General features: G+C 43.6%; 1 long non-coding RNA gene across 2 annotated transcripts in view; it reads right to left on the bottom strand.

The window, feature by feature from the left end:
- Positions 1 to 16,998, bottom strand: part of LOC147350534 (uncharacterized) — a 67,752-nt gene extending 50,754 nt beyond the window's left edge. Inside the window, exons 1-2 of one of the 2 annotated variants that reach the window (XR_015148970.1) lie at positions 16,029 to 16,998; positions 15,858 to 15,932 (exon numbers count right to left, since the gene is read on the bottom strand). This is a non-coding gene — a long non-coding RNA (uncharacterized LOC147350534). The remainder of the gene's footprint in view (positions 1 to 15,857; positions 15,933 to 16,028) is intronic. The other variant, XR_015148971.1, reaches the window with a different exon arrangement.
- Between the last annotated feature and the right edge of the window lie 3,717 nt (positions 16,999 to 20,715).

Genomic DNA, 20,715 nt, shown 5'->3' with positions numbered 1-20,715 from the left:
ACCAAGACATTATGGGGTTAGGGCCTCAGCATATGAATTTAGGAGGCATGAAATTCAGTCCGTAGCAGTGGTACTTATACCGCTTCCCACATAGGGTTGTGGTGAAGACGAAATGAGCCCGTGTGTATTAGGTACCTAGACTAGTGACTGCCTCGTGCTAAGTCCTGTTTGCAGGTGCTTGCTCTGTTTATTATTAGAGTCACAGAAGCTAAATAAAAAACTGAGCAATGTCAAACGCATCAAGATCTTCCTCACTGAAGCTAAATTCCTTTGCGCACATTGTCTCTCAAAGGAAGAGAGATGAACTTATTCTTGGGAATTAGAAACAGACCAGAGTAAAAGTGAAAGTGTTAGTCACTCAGTCATGTCCAACTCTTTGTGACCCCATGGACTGTAGCCCACCAGGCTCCTCTGTCCATGAGATTCTCTAGTGAAGAATATTGGAGAAGGTTGCCATGTCCTTCTCCAGGGCATCTTTCTGATTCAGGGATTGAACCTGTGTCTCTTAAGTTTCCTGCATTGGCAAGATTCTTTACCACCTGAGCCACCAGGAAAACCCAAGGAACAGGCCAGCTGCTCCTGCTGATGCTAAGTCGCTTCAGTCGTGTCTGACTCTGTGCGACCCCATAGATGGCAGCCCACCAGGCTCCCCCGTCCCTGGGATTCTCCAGGCAAGAACACTGGAGTGGGTTGCCATTTCCTTCTCCAATGCATGAAAGTGAAAAGTGAAAGTGAAGTCGCTCAGTCATGTCTGACTCTTAGCGACCCCATGGACTGCGGCCTACCAGGCTCCTCCACCCCTGGGATTTTCCAGGCAAGAGTACTGGAGTGGGGTGCCATTGCCCTCTCCTAAGGAACAGGCCTATTTTCATGCAAATATTGGTTTGGAGAGACACTTTGCAATCAAGTATTACTAAGGTGAAAATCTCTGTCCTCTCTATATTCTTTGTTTTCATACCTCTTTTTTCTTTCCTTTGTGATCAAATGCCTAACAATTTCAGAAACTTGTCCAGTTAGGGGATTACTTCCATTAAAGAGTGTTTAGCTCTTAATCCCACAGGGCACAAGCAAGTTGAAATATAAGACATCATAGAAAAAGAAGAATTTAGCAGGGTTAAGCTCAAGGTGAGAGGTGAAAAAGGGTGAAATGGAAACCCAAGGAACCGTATCTTGAGGAAAACACCAGTTAGAGATGGGCAATGGTTAATTTTTCAGCCTAACTTTCAGTTAGTTCTGGAATTGGGTTCAAAAATAACGGTTTTTATTTGGCTTCCAACCTTTTTGGCTGCGTAGGGCTTTAAGTATATTTTCTATTGGAGATAGGCTGTTGGATGCAATTCTGCATTCAGGAGATGTGGCAAACGTCCTTAGTTAAGTAAATAAAAGGAGATCTCAAAACTCCTTAGGCTGAGAGAAATGGATCTCACATCCTTTCTCAAATTTTTTTAAGTCTCATTTCTATAGGACTGCTGAATTCACAGATGATTATTGACAACTTGGTTGTTTTGACTGTTGCCATCTTGGTCATTTCCACTGTTGTTAGGCTGTAACACTGACAGCCCAGAGCCTTAGATCCCTGGCTGGCCCTTTAGGTCTTTCTACTTATTTGCTGCTTGTTACTCCTCCTTGAAAGAACAGAGAAAGTCTGTTATAATTAAGATGAAGAATGATGGACAAGTGTGAACATACACTGTCAAGGGTAAGGGGAAAACAGATGCTCTCATTCATTTTTTAAAAATGATAGATTTATTGAGATATAATTCACATTACTTTACAGGGTACAAAATTCAGTGGATTTTTGTAGATTGCACAATTATTACCACTAAGTTCAGAACATTTTCGTCAGCCCCAAAACAAAACTTGTACCCACTAGTTACTCCATACTGTCCCCTCCCAGTCCCTGGTAACCAGCAATCTACTTTCTATCTCGATGGATTTGCCTATTCTGGATATTTCATTATAAGTAGACTTATAGAATGTACAGAATTTTAGTGACCTACTTCTTTTACTTAACATTTTCAAGATCTCATAATTCTTGATAAGGTGTCTTGAAAATTGTCTTAAATGCATGTACTCTGATCCATAAATTTTATGTTCAAGAAATAATCCCTCAGAAACATTCCTACATAAAGGTAGTTGTGCAAAAACATGGGCTGAAGCATTAACAAGAGGTTAGGGGGGAAAATCTAAAGTCTATAAGTTAGGGACCTAGCTGAATACATTACAAACCAATTCTACAGTGGAGTGATGTGCAGACAGCCACAGAATAAGTGGGTCCTATATGGAATGGTGTGGAATGATCTCCAGAATCTACTGGTAAGTGAACACAGCAAGGGAACACAGCAAGACAGAGGACAGTGCATAAAGCTGACTTTCACCTTAAAATGTGAAAAAAAACGTGTGCATATATATTTATGTCTGTGTATGTATATATAAGTAAATGTATACACACACACACAAACACACACACACACGTACGGAGGGAATGGAGGAGGGAGGGAAAAGACGAAGGAGGTGGCAGAGGATGAAAATACCTCCTGGGATGAAATAGGAGATGGGATGCCTAAAAATGACTCACTGGTTGTCTCCAGGCCTGGGAAAGCTGGTCTAGGGGTCCGGGAGGGGGACAGAGGGAGACTTACTCCTTATAGTATACCTTTGAGTGGTGTTTGACTATTTTTTTTACCCTTAAAAATTAAAATAGAGATGATGTCGATAGAGTCTGTGAAGCCGCTCTGTGGGCATATTGGGACCTGAGCCTCTGCCCTCAGGGTTCTGTGGTCAGTCCCCACTGGGACTGAGACCCCAGGACCAGTTTTAATGAGGCAGAAAAATTGATGATTTGAAGCTCAGCGACTTCTGTTCTTATCTTCCCAGAGACCTGCTGTCACCTGCACAGCACTTTCACCCGCCAATTAAGGCAGATATATGCCTTTGATGTCAAAAACTGCAGGAGTGGGATGGGGGGGAACTTCAGAGCTACTTGCTGAGACTCTATCCTACTCCCCACATGGTCTCTCTCCCTAATGCTCCTGACCTCACCATGCCTTTGGGAATGGTTCTGAGTCTGTATTTACACCATTGAACTTTGAAGAGGGCTGTCAGCATTAGGTCTGATATGCAGCCCATTATTTTAATCCTCCCATGACCTTTGGTGGAAGCACAGATATTTCCTGTCCTGTTTCTCCACCTCTCTGCCTTCTACCAAAACACTGACCCCAAGCGGGAGAGAAGATAAAGTCAAGTTTTCTGCCTCATTGTTGCTCCCTGCAAAATCAAAATCGCTTTCAAGTTTTATTCTGGCCAGAGCTCATTTCCTCCCACCAGAATTGGGATGTAAGTCAAAACGAGGTGAAAAGACAGATTGTGTAACTTTTATTTTTAAAGGGGGTGTTTAATTATGGAAGGCATGATTAATATTTCATTGCTGTTTATAATGGCTTCATTTACTTATTTATTTTTTTAGCCAATAAGAAGTGAGAAATTCTGTACCCATAGCCCAAAATCTGATATAATTCTTCACAAGCCATACAAAAGTCTCTCTGTTGCTACCTAGAATAAAAATGTCGATGCATATCATGTATTAAAACTCACCTGTATTTACCTGACACCTTTTAAGATCTCTCTCCAAATTGCCTCAGTAGCCTCTCACATCAAAGACTGGTGAAAATATGTGGAGTTTTCCTTCCTATTCGAGTAACGCCTATTCAGAAGGATAGTAATTAAAAGCATATCATAATTTCTAAACCTTAAGGGAAGTTATTGCATGCAGTGTAGCTGGAAACAGTTATTGGAATGTTAGCTAACACCTACATATACTGTAATTAGTCGTGAAACGCCATCTCTGGCGAGCTTTAAAACACAACCTCCTCTAACGAAATCATCATGTACGTAACAGTCCCATTCAACTATGTATTTGAAATATCATCCTTTTGCTGAGCTGTTCAGCTCTCTGCACTGCCAGGACTCCGGCACTCTGGCTGCTCGTGTACAGGCACTAGGAAGATGGGTGATTTGTCCCTGTATCAGTGTCACATTCTACGTGTGCACAGACGGATGTAGCCTCCCATCTGCAACGTCAGCAGCAGCTTAGCCCAGAGGGATCAACAGAGGCCATTTTTCAGTGCTTCTGCATTCCTCAGCAATACACTTGACCTTGAAAGCTATAGAGAATGAAAGAAAACCCACTAAAGCTAGCTTCGTGGGTGTCTCTCCATTAATATCCTTTTCAGAGATCCCACCCACGCAATGTCAAATCCTTCTTTCCTTTCCAGCTGCCACTGCTCTAGGGAGCAGTGGTCTTATTTCTGGCTGCACATTTTAGTCATTCGGAAGGGGTCGAGGGGCAGAGGTTAAAACATAGCCAACACCAGAGACTAAATTAATTAGTCTGTGTTGTGCCCAGGAATCAGTGTTTTTTAATACCTCCCTAGGTGATTCTGAAGTATAGTCAGGGCTGCAAACCACTGGAGCCCAGCACAGACCTTCCTCATGTCATACCTGGATTATGGCAATGGCCTCCTCAAAGGCTTTTGCACCTGAGTTAATTGTCTTACTATACTCCAGGAACTGGCTAACTCCTTTTATTAATTCATGTCCCTTGAAGTTCAATGAGAAAATAAAGATGGGCATGATGGAAAAAAATAGCAACTACAATCAGAAATAACATTCCATATTTTGTTGTCCTTTTCCCCAGATTTTTCTTGTACACATGTATGTAAAGATCCTGCTACAATGGTTCTCCATAATCTTCTATTCTTCTTCAGTGGGGCAAATTTCTGTGTCTAAATAAAGAGCCGTATCTTTTCTCTTGGTCACGTGGCACAAGGCTGAGCCACTGCATTTTTAATTAAACTTTTATTTTACAGTGGGCTATTTAAATTGTCTCCTTGTGGGTTTTTTTGGTCAATGTTTGTGTTAGGTTTTGTTTGATTTTTACTATTATAAACAACATTGGAATGAATCATTTGGAACAAAGATTTTTGTGAATAAATCTCTTTACCTAAGATGTATTTCTAAAAGTAAATTTGCTCAATCAGTGTATCTATTCACTGTAATACCTTTAACAAACTGCTCTTCCAAACCACCCAAAAACCACTAATATTTTAAAGTGTTTGTTTCTCTAGTCCTTTGAGTAACACTGGGCACTACGTTCTTAAAAAAGCCTTTGTTCAATCTGGTAAATGGAAACTGGCATATGTTTATATTGATGGTGCACTTGAACATTTTTTATCTGTTTTATTGGACATTTTAATTTCTTCTTTTGCCCACTTTCTAGAAGATTTTTTTGTCTTATTTTGTGTAAGAGCCATTTGTATATTAAGGCTATTAAATTCTCCCAATTTTTCTTTTTAACTTTTTAAAAGTTTTTTTTTTTTTAATTTTTATCTTTTTAATAGTGATTTGGTGGCATACAACTTTTAAAGCTTTATGTATTCAACTTTTTTTTCTGTATGGTTTTAACTTTTTCATGTCATACTGACTTGACATATTGACCAAGTTTTCCCTGAAGATAAAATTATGGAAATATTTACCTATGTCTTTTTCTAATACTTTCATGGTTTTGTTTTGTAAATAATTAAATCTCTGTGGCTAATTAACTTTGAAAGCATGAAACTGATCATTCCACTCCCCTGCTGACATCTTTCCGTGCCTCCGCATTGCCTATAAGATTAAATTTCTTCATGGCCCTCACATTACCTGGCCACCCTTTAACTTCTATGCCTTTTTCATATTTGTTCATAGGGTTCCTTTTTTCTATAATACACTTAAGGAGTCCCCTTCTTCCTCTATAGATAGGGGACCAAGATCATTTTGATCATCCCGGCATCCAACATGTGTCAGAAAGAAAACAGACATTCACTAACTACTTGTTGAAAGAATGAATAAAATGTTACCTTCCCTGTGAAGCCTTTTCCCATGTCCCTGGGTGGAACCTGTTCTTCTATTGTCTTCCTAAAACCTTCCATTCTGATCACTATTCCATTATATCATATCATATTGTCATTATATTGTAAGTCATAAGACCCACATTTATCTATCCATTAGACCCAACTCACATCTAATCTTTGCTCCTCAACAGGAGTGGGACATGCATTAGGTATTCTGTATCTGCTGTTGGGATTCAGATAAATGGCTTCTGATAAGACCCTCCTGTGGGGAGTTCTGCCTTCCGTGTGCCCACATGTGTTCTTATATTTAGAAGTAAAGACCCTGACAGTATAAAAAGATGGCTAAGTTATTAGGTGACAATGTATGTTCCCAAATAAAAGCTAAAGGGGGTCATATGGTCCACCATGAAGGTAGTGCCTTGAAATAATGGTGAAGCCTGGTAGTAACGTCTTTGGGCACCCTGTCTTGGGCACTATCTATTCATGCCAGTAAGGATCAGAGCACTATTGCCAAATCCAGAGCCCCTCTCTAGGTAGATTCAAAACAAGCAAACAAACAAAAGAATGGTAAGGTAACCTTCTAACTATCCTTTAAGAATATTGTATGTGAAGAATTAATGTATTTCAACAGATGATGAGAATAGGGTTACACATTCTGTTCCCCTTGGCTGCCTTCAACTTAGAAGTTTAATATGGTTACTCACGGTGCTTCTATATATAATGATTTTTCATTTTAACAACTTTATTAGATGCCTCCCTTTCATTACAAGCCATCACAAATCCCTTTAGATAGTTCCAGTCCCCATTATAAATAATAATAAAAACCTTCCCTCTGCCTCAATTTCCTGTGCCCAGAGGGCTCCATGTATGACGAACCTGGGTGTCCCACATTGCAGGCAGGTTCTTTACCACCGGAGCCACCAGGGAGGCCCTATGAACCACAAAAACGGAGGCTTTTTTTTTTTTTTTAAACCAAGAAAGAGTATTGAAGACCTTTAAGAAAGCAATCTTACAAATTGGTTCCACTTTGTAGCTTGGGACAAGAACTGGGGTTTTCTTCGGATAGTATCCATGATCATAATCCCTGACATCAAACTGACCTTGGGCATGTCATTTTACCACTGCAAGTTTCAGTTTTCTTATCTGCCAGGCAGCAATGTGGGTGGGTCTATATGATCTCAAGTTTCTCTCCTAACCCTGAGCAGTATCTAATCATCTTCCCTAGGAAGACAGGGACAAAGAGACCACCCAGGCAGAGAAGAGGGAGCCCTTTCGCCTCCTGTCCGGCCCTGTAACCCTTCACCTTGCTACAGATAAGGAGTAGGGGAATAAATTCCCAACCCAGCCACACAAACACACCAGGACTGCTGAGGGCACCTGGTTGTGTCAACCGCACGGCTTTCCCCAACAACGTAGCCAGACTGAGCCCACTAAGTGACTGCTAACTGGATAGCTGCTGTGCTGGGCTGCTTTTTAAAAGCACCGTGCTTTCATTTACATGCCTTAGAGGCTACTGGCAATGGGATAGTTTGGTGCTTCTACAAAGGAGGCCCCTTTACCCTTTCCTTTTCTTTTCAAACTGTACCTTGGGTTTTAATTGTCAAATACGGAGCTTTAAAGCAGAATTGTTCTGGAGCTGGGAGCCTGTTTACCCTTATGCAGGGGCCAGGCTAGACCCTACCAAAGATAATTTTCTATTCCTAAGGGACACTGCATACCCTCCAGCCTTCACTAGTTTCTGGTTCCCCTAAGTCCACCGAGAAGCCAAAATACAGTGAGCCGGCAGGATTAGGACGACCTCTCCTGGCTTCTGGACAAGGAGAGGTTGTCACGAGGGGGGCGGGGCTGGGGAAGTGAGTGGAGCAGCCTCTATCCCCTCCACACACACGTGATGCCCAGACAAGGGGAGAATGAGCGTGAGCATCCCAGTGAGGGCTCAGCTCGCCTTCTGGCTTCCAGATGAGTCAGGACACGTGGCATGGGGCTCACATCCTACACCCTGAGACTTTCACAGATCTCCAGGGACCAGCCTGCCCTAGCAGACTGTGCTTGGGACAAAGGATGGGCCCCAACTGGTGCCCAAGTAGACCCAGACACCAATGGGGAAGCGGTGAGCCTCATCATTAAAAGTACAGGCTGCAGTCCTAGACTGCCTGGTTTTGTAGCCTGGTTATATGAACTTGGGTAAATTGCTTCATCTCTCCCAGTTTCCTCATTAGAAAAACACAGCTGCTCTATGACAATTAAGTGAAGAAAGAGTGTAAAATACAGTGCCCAGTACAGAATAAAGCCTCTAAAAGTTAGTTACTTTACAGACATCAAATAAGCCTCTGTCACCCTCGTATCCCTAGATGAAGCTCATAGACTAATTCACACTGATGTGCACGTGTAACCCTGTGAATTTTTATTCTCCAAGACTTCCCTTGATGGTGTTCATGTTGATGCTTGCTACTAGACTATAAAGCTGATACTAGGTGGAGTTGGGAGGGCAGGTAGTGAGTGGGGGAGAGGTAACAGCCATTAACTCCCTTAGCGATATCCTTAAAAGAACATATGGATATTGAACAACAACTAGGTTTTCCTCATAAAGCGCACGTTAAGACTGCCTCGTGTCCTTTGTACGTAAAGGTAAGGTAGACAAGTCATCGGGCTTGAGAGCGAACTCATTACCGGGAAACAGACTCTTCAGTTGGAGCGGAAGGTTGTTGGCTCAGTTTTGCATATAGCTGACCCAACTCTTACGTTATTTCAAATGGTGGGAAATTTCCACGTGCTTGTATGTTGAATAACATCAATATGCAAAAATGATGGATTTTTTCCTAGAGGGAACATTATCTCCCAAAATGGTTCATTTATGGTCCTGACTCAAATTTTTTTTTTTTTAAATCAAGAAATTTGGATAAACTTGGTGATTCGGGAAGCTTGATTACTACACATGACCCAGTTATGCTTAACTAGTTCTTGAACCATGAATGCCTGAACTTGGACTTGTTAGTCGCTCCCTCCATAGTTAATCATGGTGAGGGATGGTATGAGGTCTGAGTAAAGTCCCAGGGCCCCATGCTAATGAGGAGGAAAGGCTTTTACAAGAAGTACTAATTTGTAAGTTAGCCACTGCAGAGCTTTCCACCATTTAGTCTGGGAGATCCACGTGCATCGCACCGTATGCGCCTTCGAGCTGCACTGTTCCACAGATGCATGTGGGTATTGAGTGCAGAAGTGGAACTCGTGCTACCAAAACCTGGAAATTTTAATTTGATTTGACCTTAATAAGTTTAAATTCAAATACCACATGTGGCTAGTGGCTACCATATTGCACAGTGCAAATATAAGAACATTTCCACTCAGCTCTCCAAAGTGGCATTAAAGCCTGCAACTAATCCTTGATGATCTAAAAGTCAAAAATTGCAAATAATTATAACATTCCTGCTGCAAAATCTTTATCAGATTTCTAAAATAGGCAATGAGCTTATCAATCAAGATATTCAGCCTTCAGCCTCTTCAAAACCACAAAAATATTGGGGAAAGAGATAAGCTTAGAGAATTTTTCCTCTATTTTCAAGTGCCTACAATGCTCAGATGTTAGACTGACTTCTTCCAATGACTGGTTTTTAGATCAAAGTGTCTGAAAATGAATATGCAAATACACTGTCAGTGATTTCAATTCCGGATGAAGCTGCGGCAGAATCTCATTACTCTGAATGACACTGAAGAGTCCTTTACACATTGGCCATCACATATCTCCCTCTTTTAGGCTATAAGCGCTGTGAATCCTATTAACAGATTTTCCTTCAGTCGCCCGAATAATCTGTGAGTGACTCACAGTTTGGAACATTTTGCTACTGAACTATTTTGAAGGCGGAAGATGAGACTGTGGCAAGAATGGGCTGAAAATGGGAGGGATAGCTATAACGTGTCTTGTTGCAACTTTTCATTTCAGTAGTTTAAAAAGCAATTAAGGAAAGGAATGAGGGTCCTGACTAGACAGAATTCAATTCACCCCTTTTAATGGATTCAGGGCATGAGGAAGCATAAGGGTAATCCATCATCACATTACTGCTATCACCAGAGTTGTCTGTATTTCAGAGAGCCTTCATTTCCTTCACCAAGAGGACAGACCTCTGTGCGCTGATTTGGGCATCAAGAACTACCCAAAAAAAGACCAAAAAAAAAAAAAGAATTGGAAACAACTTAACTCTCAGATCAGCATTGAAAAATGTCTGCTCTGGGTCTTTGCTTCTTGTGGGCAGAGACACCTGTCAGGACTGGGAGGCTGCGGGTGGCCCTATTTGCAGGGTTTCCAATCTCATCTGACTCTAGACAAACCCTGGTTCTTTTCAAGGAAGGGCTAGTTCAGGCGCAGGACCGAATAGTGAAAAATTGTTTTCTGACTAATTAATGAGCCAGGGTCCTTTGATGTTATAAGAGTGTAATTGGAACTTAGCATGGCTGTTGTGTGAGGAATGCTGCATCATCAACGGATGTGGCCAACCACTCGGGAACTGCTTACAAAGAGTCGAACCACCCATAATGAGATGGTTTTGTAGTTAAGGTTATGAGCCATTGATGTGGGTGCCAGGTAGAGGCCAATGCTGGGCCTCAGTGACAGAGATACAAAGCGGATGTTTCTGAGCATGGATTTGGGGATAATTCCACAAAATCATAGCAACCATTTATTGAGCACGGGGTGTGCTTTCCCCACATTATCTCTAATCCTCAGCATGACCACTTTTGATGGGATCCATCATTTCCCCCTTTTTCTCAGATGAAGGAATCTGGGCCTAGAGAGAATAAGAACCTCACCCAGGATGACCCAGATAAAAAGTGATGAAGCCAAAATTAGGACTGTGGTCTTTCTGGCCCCAGAGGCTGTGCTTTTTCTGATTACCTAAGGCAGATTTCAGATGGCTGCCTGGCTCAGTTTTGCTTCCCAGTATGATACCTCTAAGGATGAGAGGAAGAGCGTCAAGGGTACATCAGCATTCTTACTTTACAACTGGTACAGAAAGGAAAGGCTACACAAGGCCAAAGCCCGGGCATCTTTGGCTGCAGTGAGTGGCCTGGGTGCCCACCCAATACTTGATTCTTGGAAGGAACTCAGCTGGGGTCTGAGTTACCTGGGTGTGTCCTTGTTGAAACCATGGCATCAAGTACTTAGTGTCTCACTTTGGTCTCATCAAAGTTTCTGCTGAGTATCCACAAAAAATTACAAAGACATCCATTTTTCCTCAGCAATTCTACTTTTAGCAATTTAACCAACAGGTGCAGTTATATGCATGCTAAAGGATGAATGTACAATTTATTCTTATAGCATTTTCTAATATGAAAAATAAGGAATAACCTAAATAGTCAAAGCTATGGTCTTTCTAGGAGCCATGTACAGATGTAAGAATTGGACCATAAAGAAGGCTGAGCACCGAAGAATTGATGCTTTTCAAACTATGGTGCTGGAGAAGACTCTTAAGAGTCCCTTGGACAGCAAGGAGATCAAACCAGTCCATCCTAAAGGAAGTACCCTGAATATTCATTGGAAGGACTGAGGCTGAAGTTGAAGCTCCAATAATTTGGCCACCTGATGCAAAGAGCTAACTCTTTGGAAAAGACACTGAGGCTGGGAAAGATTGAGGGCAGAAGGAGAAGGGAAAGACAGAGGAAGAGATGGTTGATGGCATCACCGACTCAGTGGACGTGAGTTCAAGCAAACATGAGAAGATAATGAAGGGCAGCGGAGCCTGGTGTGCTGCAGTCCACTGCAGTCCAAGAGTCAGGTTTGACTTTGGGACTGAATAACAACAAATTTCCATCAGTAGGGCACTGATTCCATAAATTACAGGACATCTGTATAATGGAAAACAATATAACTGTAAAAGAGGTTGAGGAAGCGCCCTGTAAAATGATACAGAAAGATCTCTAGGACACAGAGTTACTGAAAAAAAGGATTGAACAGCATTTTTAATATGCTAACTTTTGTGTTAAAGCAAAAAAGAAAGAAAGAAAATAATGTCATATTTCTCTTAGGACTTAAGGAGACCCTGGCAGAATGTCCTAAAAACTATCACAAACAGAGCTGGGAGGGAAGAACTCGACAGATGAGGGACAGGATGGTAGGGAGAGGTTTATCCCTTTTGGATTTTCATACATATGAAAATGTTAATAGTAATAAAGAAATAAATCAAAAGAAAAAAATGGCATGTCCTAGGCTATAAGATGCACTCTCTCTCAGAACATATAAATGGCAGAGCTGTGCTCTCTTCTCTAATAAAGAGAAATACCAGACTCAGACCAGGCAGATAGCCAGGGCCCAAATGCTGACTTTCTTACTTCCTAGCTGGGTTAAGTTTTTTGAACCTCCATTTTCTCTCTTAAAATTAAAAAAGGAGGAAATAATATCACTGTGTTGAGAGCTGACCAAGATAATGTGTAAAAGTGCAAAGTTCACCCTAAAATGGTCTCAGCACATCGTAGTTTCTGGCCAACCCAAGAATAGCTGTTAACCATTCTAACCCAGTGCACCCTGAGGACCTGAGGCCGGGGCCTTGGTGAGTGTCATGAACCCAAGCTCCAGAGTGCTCCCTTCTCTCCTCTTTTGGCTTTGAATTCCACCTTCTCTAAGTTTCACTGGGGCTTCCCTGGAGGCTCAGTTGTAAAGAATCCACCTGCCAATGCAGGAGATATAGGTTCAAACCCTGTTCTGGAAAGATCCCCTGGAGAAGGAAATGGCAACCCACTCAAGTATTCTTGCCTGGAGAATCCCACGGACAGAGAAGTCTGATGGGCTACAGTCCATAGGGTCACACATGAGTCGGACACGACTGAGCGACTGAACAAGAAAGAAGTTTCACTAGAATGGACTTGAGACGCTCAGCAGTCCGTCTTCTGTACCTCTTATGCTAATGCTGCGGCCAGCCTCATCATCTTACCGCCAGCTTGAACCCAATGTTCCTTGGTGGATGGGTGATGCTGGTAGTAAAGCAAATCCATATCTGATGGAAAGTCCTAGGAGGCCACATTTTTACCTAACATGGGTTCTTGAACTTATCTTCTGTAAAGATGTTGGTGACAATGGCACATCTTCCAGGACAAACAGCCAGTGGTTGGCAGTTAATGTAATGGATGTAGGTCTTGGCTTTCCTAACCCTGAGATGGTAAATAGAAAAGAACTTCTTCAAGACTGCATTTGATCTAGGAAGCTGTAATTCCCAGGCTCAGTGGCCCACTTTGACTGTCACTTCCAGCCCTCGGGGCCACCTAAGAGCTGTGCCACAGCATCGCTAGGGGGCTATACTCCTGCAGCACAGCCCCCGGGCCCTTCACAGTGCCTTTTCTCCACACATTCCAGGAGGGACTACTGCCTGCCTTTCTAGAGAATTCCTTTCCCTCTCCTGCAGTGCAAGAACAGACACCACCTCCTGGCAGCTAAAGCTCCCTTCTTTCCTCCCCTTTTTCCTTGCCCTTTCCCTCTTTACTACCAATACTGAGAGGAGATTCCTCTGCCCTGATGATTTGAACAAAATAATACATCAGGCCTGGTCACCACCCCACTGCCCCCCAAATAAAACTGCGCCCCAGATTCAAACCTATCCCCTGTCCCTCAAGAAATGAGTGTGAACTGGACCATTTCTCCTTTCCAGCCACCGCTGCTTTGCCTCTTCTATGACTTCTATGTTTCCTCCTTTCCTGTTACACCCCTTCTCTGACCTGAGGCCTGGGACACCCATGTCTCCACCACTCATCCCTTACAGAACTCCTTGATGGTGCTTGTTCACCTTCAAGTCTTCAGTGACACCCCTGAGAACTCTAGCATTGCCTTTTTAGGCACGTAAGTGCAGCCACTAAAAGAAATGTAGTTTAAAACAATTGATTGTGGAAGAACCTATTTTTCAGCTCTGACAACAAATTTGCACCCCACTTAATTCTTAACAATTGTCTTCCCCAGTTCATACACCTGACAGAGAGCAAATATTTGCTCAATCATTGCTAAAAATTTATTGAATGTCTATTAAGTGTGAAGCACTCTTTGAAGTACAGGCCTCAGGTCAAGTTCCCTAGTGGAGCCTGAGATGGGGATTCCTGGGCCCAACAGGAAGAAGGGTAAGTCTACCCACTCCAGTATTCTGGCCTGGAGAATTCCATGGACTGTATAGCCCATGGGGGTCACAAAGAGTCAGACACAACTGAGCGACTTTCACTTTCACACTGAATCATGATTTCAACCAAGGTGGTCTGCCCTCGACCCCTGTGCCCAGCCTCCATACAGATCTACTCCTTACATGGGAGGCTGTAAAGCAGCATAAACCGGTAAATCCTTGTCCTTCCACAGTCATTGAGTCACTTAGGTTAGCAGTGTCACCCACTCAGGCAAAAATGGCTACAACATTTCACAAAGAGGTAATAAATAATTTTCATTACTGCAACACATAAAGATTGACTAAGACCAACACTTGGGAAAATAAAAGAAGAAAGAGTTGTTAGCAAGGCTATTGCACCAAAAACACACATCTCCCATGCAATGATATATGTTTTACTCCATTTCTAATTTTAAAGCACGACTCATAATTTAATACCTTCATTTCTCATAATTTTCATCAATATCTTACTCTTAAAGGCCTAAACAAAAACTATAGACAGTAGGAAACAAACTCACATACGAGTTATAACAAAGTTTTAAAAATATGGCTTCAAGCAAAAATTCATATCCCACTTGCAGTGCTTATAATCATATTCAGCTATTTTCTTTCTCCTTACAACTTAAACATGAACAATGAGACCGAGTTACAATTTCCAGTGCTAGGGTTGTGTAAATGGTATGAAACAGAACTGGATGTTCAAGAAAATGTTTGAAGAACAGAGATTAATGTATTTCTCTGAAGGGGTGCAGAACCGGGCTCTGTCACTCAAACTAATGACACACCCCTAAAAAAATTAGCATGTGGAACAAGGCCAAGGTGAGGATGCCACGCCCTCCAGACAAACAAAAGCGGAACACACTTTTGATAATATCATTTCGCCCAACAGCTCCTGGCTTGTCTCATATAATAATAAAGCCATGATATTAACTGAAAATTATACAAACTCTGAGAAACAGACACAATTCATCTATTTTCTTCTACTAGTAGTTAGAAGTAATTCTCTCCCATAAAATTTTTTAGGAAAAAAAGAGAGCTTTTTAAAATAAAACCTTAAAGCCTTCTAGTGCAGACGGCTTTGTATGCTGTCTGTTGAGTGTTACTCTTCAAGACCTAGACAATCTCTCTGGGAACTCTGGCCCACGTGTTTCCTGCAGCGTCTTGGCTGAGCTCAGCAAAGCCTAGGATTTCACTAGGTGTTAGGTAGTAAGATCTACCATGACACTGTGGACTTCCCCTCTGGGGATCTATTAGGAGGTCAGAATACCTAGCGAGCCTGCCTAAAAATGGTCCCGGAGGGGCCGAAGAGGTTAACCCAGAGTCAACGTGGCTGAGGGACCAGCTGAAATAAATCAGCTGAAAGCTCCCGGGGGGCCCTTAGTTTAGATAAGCAAAAGCTAGGAAGGGGAGAAGAGAAATGAGGCCTCTGTTCTGACTCTCGGAGGGGAAGGAGGAAGTTGGCTAATTAAATTTAGGAGCCCAGGTGAGGAAAAGGAGTCCATGATTTGGCTAACCCAAGGAGGAAATAAATTTGTTGGAAAATTAGAATACTGAAACTCTCATTTAACCTTTGGTCCTTTCTGAATGCTTGAAAGAGGCGAGGTTAGTCTTGGGAAAAAGCAGACACCTCTGGATTTGAGATTCCCAGGGCTGCGATGGTGTCGCCATGCTGCTTGTTTTAGTAAAAGGAGACTCTTGCCTGGAGCCCATCCAAGGCGGTGTCATTGCCAGAAAACCCAGAGGGCCTTGTTATAAAGTGGTCCTTTGTCCCAGGACTTTCCCTCCCACCTTCTCTTCTCCTCCCAGACCCTGCGGCATCAATCATCTCCTCTTTTCTTACCTCTTTAATCTTTTCCTTTCCACTGTCTCCTTCCACGTGGCCGACACAATTGCTCTGGTTGTCCAGATCCTAAAACTACAACAAAACCTGCCCATGAACCTGTTTCCCTCAAAGTTACTGTCCCATTTTCATCCTGTCACCACTCCACTCCCGCTTGCTCTACTTCCTCACCTTCTGTTTATTCCTCGACTCTCTGCAGCCCAGATCCTACCCCACCTTGGACAGCGCACTCATGACGGTCCCAACCAACTCATCCAAACTCTTCCTCTTGGCTTCACTAGCAGTTAACACCATAAGCCATGCCCTTCTTAAATCTTCTTCACTATCTTTCAGTGCTTTCATTGACAGCATTCAACCACCTCCCCAATGCCTCCCAGACCAGAATTTGAGTCTTTGCTAGCTCTTCTTCGCCAACCACTTTAGACACGTACGAAGATTCTGTTGCTTACGCCCTTCTCTTCATGTGTTCTCCCTTTATGAGGATCTGCTCTCCCAGTTTCCACAATCTTCTATATGTGATGTCCTCAGATATAAATGTTCAGACCCAGTGTTTCTACTGAACCAGGCTTGCATTGCAAACTCCTGGACAGCTTGCAGGCACTTCACATTCAAAAGTCATTATCTTCCTTGTTAAATGTTTCTTCTTCCTAAAACCTCTGTCTTCTGCTGGCTTTGGTACTCAGGCTCCATTCCTTAGGAGCATCTTTGACTTGTTTGTCTCCCTCATCAGCCACATGCAATTTAATTTGATAGTCCTGATGATATCTCCTCCAATTTGCCTTTCATGGTCAAATCTTTCTATTCCTAGTTTAGGCTTCTAGACGACCTCCTATCACTTACAGAATTTTAACAAGTCAGCCAAGGCCTTCCCTGGTGGCTCAGTGGAGATGAGTCCACCTGCCAATGCAGGAGCCATGGGTTGGATCCCTGATCAGGGAAGATCCCACATGCTTTGGAGCAATGAAGCTTGTGCATCACAACTATTGAGCCTGTGCCCTAGAGCCCAGGTGCCGCAACTACTGAAGCCCACGCCCCCTAGAGCTGGTGCTGCACAAGAGAAGCCACTGCAATGAGAAACCCACACTTTGCAGGGAAGAGTGGTCCCTGCTCCCAGCAACTAGAGAAAGCCCACACAGCAATAAAGAATCTAGCACAGCCAAAAATAAAATAAATAAATAAAATTATTTTTAAAAGTCAGCCAACTGACTTTTCCCATTTCTCATCACTTCCTCTCTTCTCTCACACAGATGGAAAGCATCAGGTCGTTGAGTCGATGACATCATTCCCGTCCTCAAAAACATTTGGCAGCCCCTCTGTTATTCACAGAAGTCCAACCTCCTCAGCCTGAGCACCCAGGTCTTTGAAATCAATGTTCAACATTCTCTCCTATCACCCTTCCCTCCTCAGCACATATACCCTGCTGTTTTCTCAGTGTGTTGAAGGTACTCTGCCTTTCCTCTGGTTTTCTAGTATTTTTTTCTCCATGGAAACACTTCGTCTTCTAGTTGCAGCTTACTGAAGATCTATCCATACCTCTAGGCTTTGCTTCAGTACTACTTCCTCCATGAAGTCATCCCAGATAGCACACCACCCCACCCCACCCCACCCCCAATAACTCATCACTCTTTTCTTCACTATAAACTACTCTGTAACTTTTGACTTCTACTATCACAGTCTCCACAAAGTATCCATGTCACTGGGGACTTGGTTAGAAATGTAAATTCATTGGCCTGATCTACTGAATTAGAATCAGTGGGGTGGAATCCAGGACTTGTTTTAACAAGCTTGCCTGATAATTGTGAGACAGGCTAGTTCAAGTATAACTGTGTTAGAACCTGTGCCCTAGGGCCAATATTATGTGTCTGCACATGTCCCCATATCAACTACGACCTTCCTGAGGACAGAGCTTGTCATAACGCTTGGCCCATCTTATAAGCATAGGAGTTTAATAATGCAAGCTTGTTGAGTAACCACTGGTTGTGTGTGGCCTGGAGTACTGCTTAAGTACAGTGATTTTGTAAAGAATTTTACTGCACTTCAGTAGAAGAATCAACTGTCAAGTTATACTGTGTATATTGTATTTGTCTTTGTTTGCTGGATTTGGTACTGGTGGTGGGAAAAGATGAAACTGTGTCATTTAATATAAATGTTCCAAAAGTGTTTCTTGCCCAACCATCGACTTCACCTTGGCTTCCTACTGAATGTTGAAGAAGAGAGTGCTATCAGACATTTATTTTCTACCAGGCACTATGCTAGTTTGTTTAATCTTCACAACAATCTATGTAATACATACTACAATGATCTCTATTAGGATGACAGCAAATGACGGCTTAGGCAGGTCGTGATCACACAGCTAGGAGGTCTGAGTGAATCCCTGCCTTGGCTTCATGCCTGCTAACTAGGCCTGGGCTTTTCATGGAAGCCACAGGATTCTCTACTGGGTCTCCTGAGATCATTTGATTTCTCAACTCAGTTGTGAAGCCAAGTTTTACTCTGTCTCCCTGTGCCCTGGCTTTGCTTCCACTCTCCTCAAGCACTGAAAACCCCAAGGCTACCACAGCATTTTTCTTGCCAGTTTTTACTAGACTCAAGGTCAAGGCAATTATCACCTGGGCAGAACCTCCCTTCCATCTGCAGATAGCAGTGAGAAGAGATGCTCATGAAACCCATTAAAACCTGCCTGGGAGCACTCTGAGTCACCAGCCCTGTGAGTCACGAAACCTTTTGAGTTGGAGCAGGCAGCAGGGCCGTTGGCTTTTATGGCAATGGACTCGGTACTCCCAGGGTATTTGTAATTAGCTTTTAAGGCTCTGGAAATCTCCAGTTTTGGCATGGGGATGGTTATTCACAATTATCCCCCGGATGGAGAAAAGCTGATTTTGGACAAATCCTGCGGTCTGGAAGGCTCTGCTTGCGGCAGGATATGCCCCAAACACCCAGGACACACCCCTGTCTAGATCTCTGGGTCTGGTTTTATAGACTTGGGACTTGAGAGCTGAGTAAAAAGAAAGGTCAAACTCACAGACCCCCACCTCCCTCCCCTGGGCTTTTCTCAGGCACAGGTTTAAGAATGGGCCAGGGAAAAGATGTGTTTGGAGCTTGGAGCTCAGAATGCTGCCTTGGACCCTGCTCTGAGTTCCTGGGTTACCTTTTATTTCAGGGGAACGGTGGGCAGGGGGATTGACTTGACTTCCACACATACTCCCATTCAGCATCCAAAAAGAAAAGCTTATCTACCTGCTTGGCAAGCCAGCTTGTGAGCACTTTTACCACAGAGTTTGAAGAGAAAGGTGACCAAAAACACCACTGTCTTCATTCTTTATTCATTCATTCACTCAAAAACTATCCCTTTAACACCTCCATTTACATCAGGTCTTATAAGTCAGCTGGGGCTGGAAGAAGACACCACAGCCCCTTCCCTCAGGCAAGTTCCAACCTAACAGGCTACCTGTATTGTGTTTCTAGTGACTCCCTAGTCTCTTGGGGTCATCTCCTGCAGGCAACCCCTTCACTGATAAATCCTGGAAGAAGAAGGAAAGAAAATGCTTCTTAGCCTCAAACTCCACACCCTTCTCCACTTCTCATCCCCCCCACCCTCCACCCCTCCTTCCCTCTCCCAAAGAAGGGGGCTAAGTCTCAGACTCACCACCTGGCCCCTCTTGCTCCTTCCCGTGAGCCCTTCGGGCATCCTCTTCCAGGAGCCACAGTGTCACTCAGCTGCTCAGCTCCTCCTGAAGACCTCAGCCAGGAGAATTCTGTGTTTTTCCCTGCCCTCCTGAGCAGCCTGCTCTAAATGCATCAGAACTCCCCTTGTTCTTCCAGATAGCTGTAGGGAAAGATATCCCAAGAAATACAGTTGCCCACTCCAGCTTCCAGCCTCACCCACCAGTTAGAAACTAGAAAGTTCAAAAGTGATAGGGGTCAGCCACGTTCTGACCCTGAAACGCTCTGCAGAAGTACGTCAAGAACCAGAGAGACAAGGAAATCCCATCCACCTATCCCTTACACTGTCATCTCCCAACTGCGGAAAAACCCCAGTGAGAGACCCAAAGAAGAAACGGTGGGTGGGCAGCCAGGGTTGGGGGAGCAGTGGGCCTGGGGCCAAAGAAGGCCTCTGGCACATCCTCTGAGAATGTGCTCCTCTCCCTGCCTCTGGCGACTCCCTGAGGCAGCAGAGGTCAGTGAGAGCATGGTGAGGCGCCCCCCGCTGGCCCCCTCCAGCACTGCAGGCCCCGTGGACCCAGAGGGAACACCCCCTCCAGCCCACCTGCCTTTGCAGACACAACCTGCAGTTTTCTTTCTGTCCCTTTTCAAGATGGGTGTGAGGTTTCAGGCCAAGGAAGGGACCAGTGGATGCCAATGTTATAGACCCTGAGGTCATTAGCAGTGCGTGGCCGCAGAGAGCTAAGCGGTAAGCTCTTCCAAGTCTTCACACTGAAAAGGAGACGCTCTTAGAAATACCTGAGGTGACACCGGAGGTGGTAAGGGAAAGAATGGGGTACCAACAGCTCTGGGGCCAGAGGAGCAAATAAGACTACAGTAGAAACAAGAGTGATGACCTCTCAGCGACAGGGGCCGGTCCCTGGCAGGTGGAGTGGAAATTCCTGCACGCTGCTGCTTTTCTTTCCTCGAATAGAGCAGCTGGTTATGCAGAGTCAGTTTTTCTATCTGCCCTTTCTTTAAGCTAGTTATAAATAGCCTACAGTTTGGTAAGTTTTTCACATCAAATAAGTACAGCATAACTACTTTAAACTACATCGAATTATTACAGATAAAGACGATATCCAGTTATCCCCTCCTCCCGCCCCCACCCCTCCCCCGCCGCGACCCCGGGAATATGACATCATCCAATCTGTTG

Source organism: Bos grunniens, chromosome 20 (genome assembly GCF_055505025.1).
Source record: "Bos grunniens cultivar Pamir isolate PY7600 chromosome 20, Bosgru_T2T1.0, whole genome shotgun sequence".
NCBI lineage: Eukaryota > Metazoa > Chordata > Mammalia > Artiodactyla > Bovidae > Bos > Bos grunniens.
This window is presented reverse-complemented; position numbering and strand designations above follow the sequence as displayed.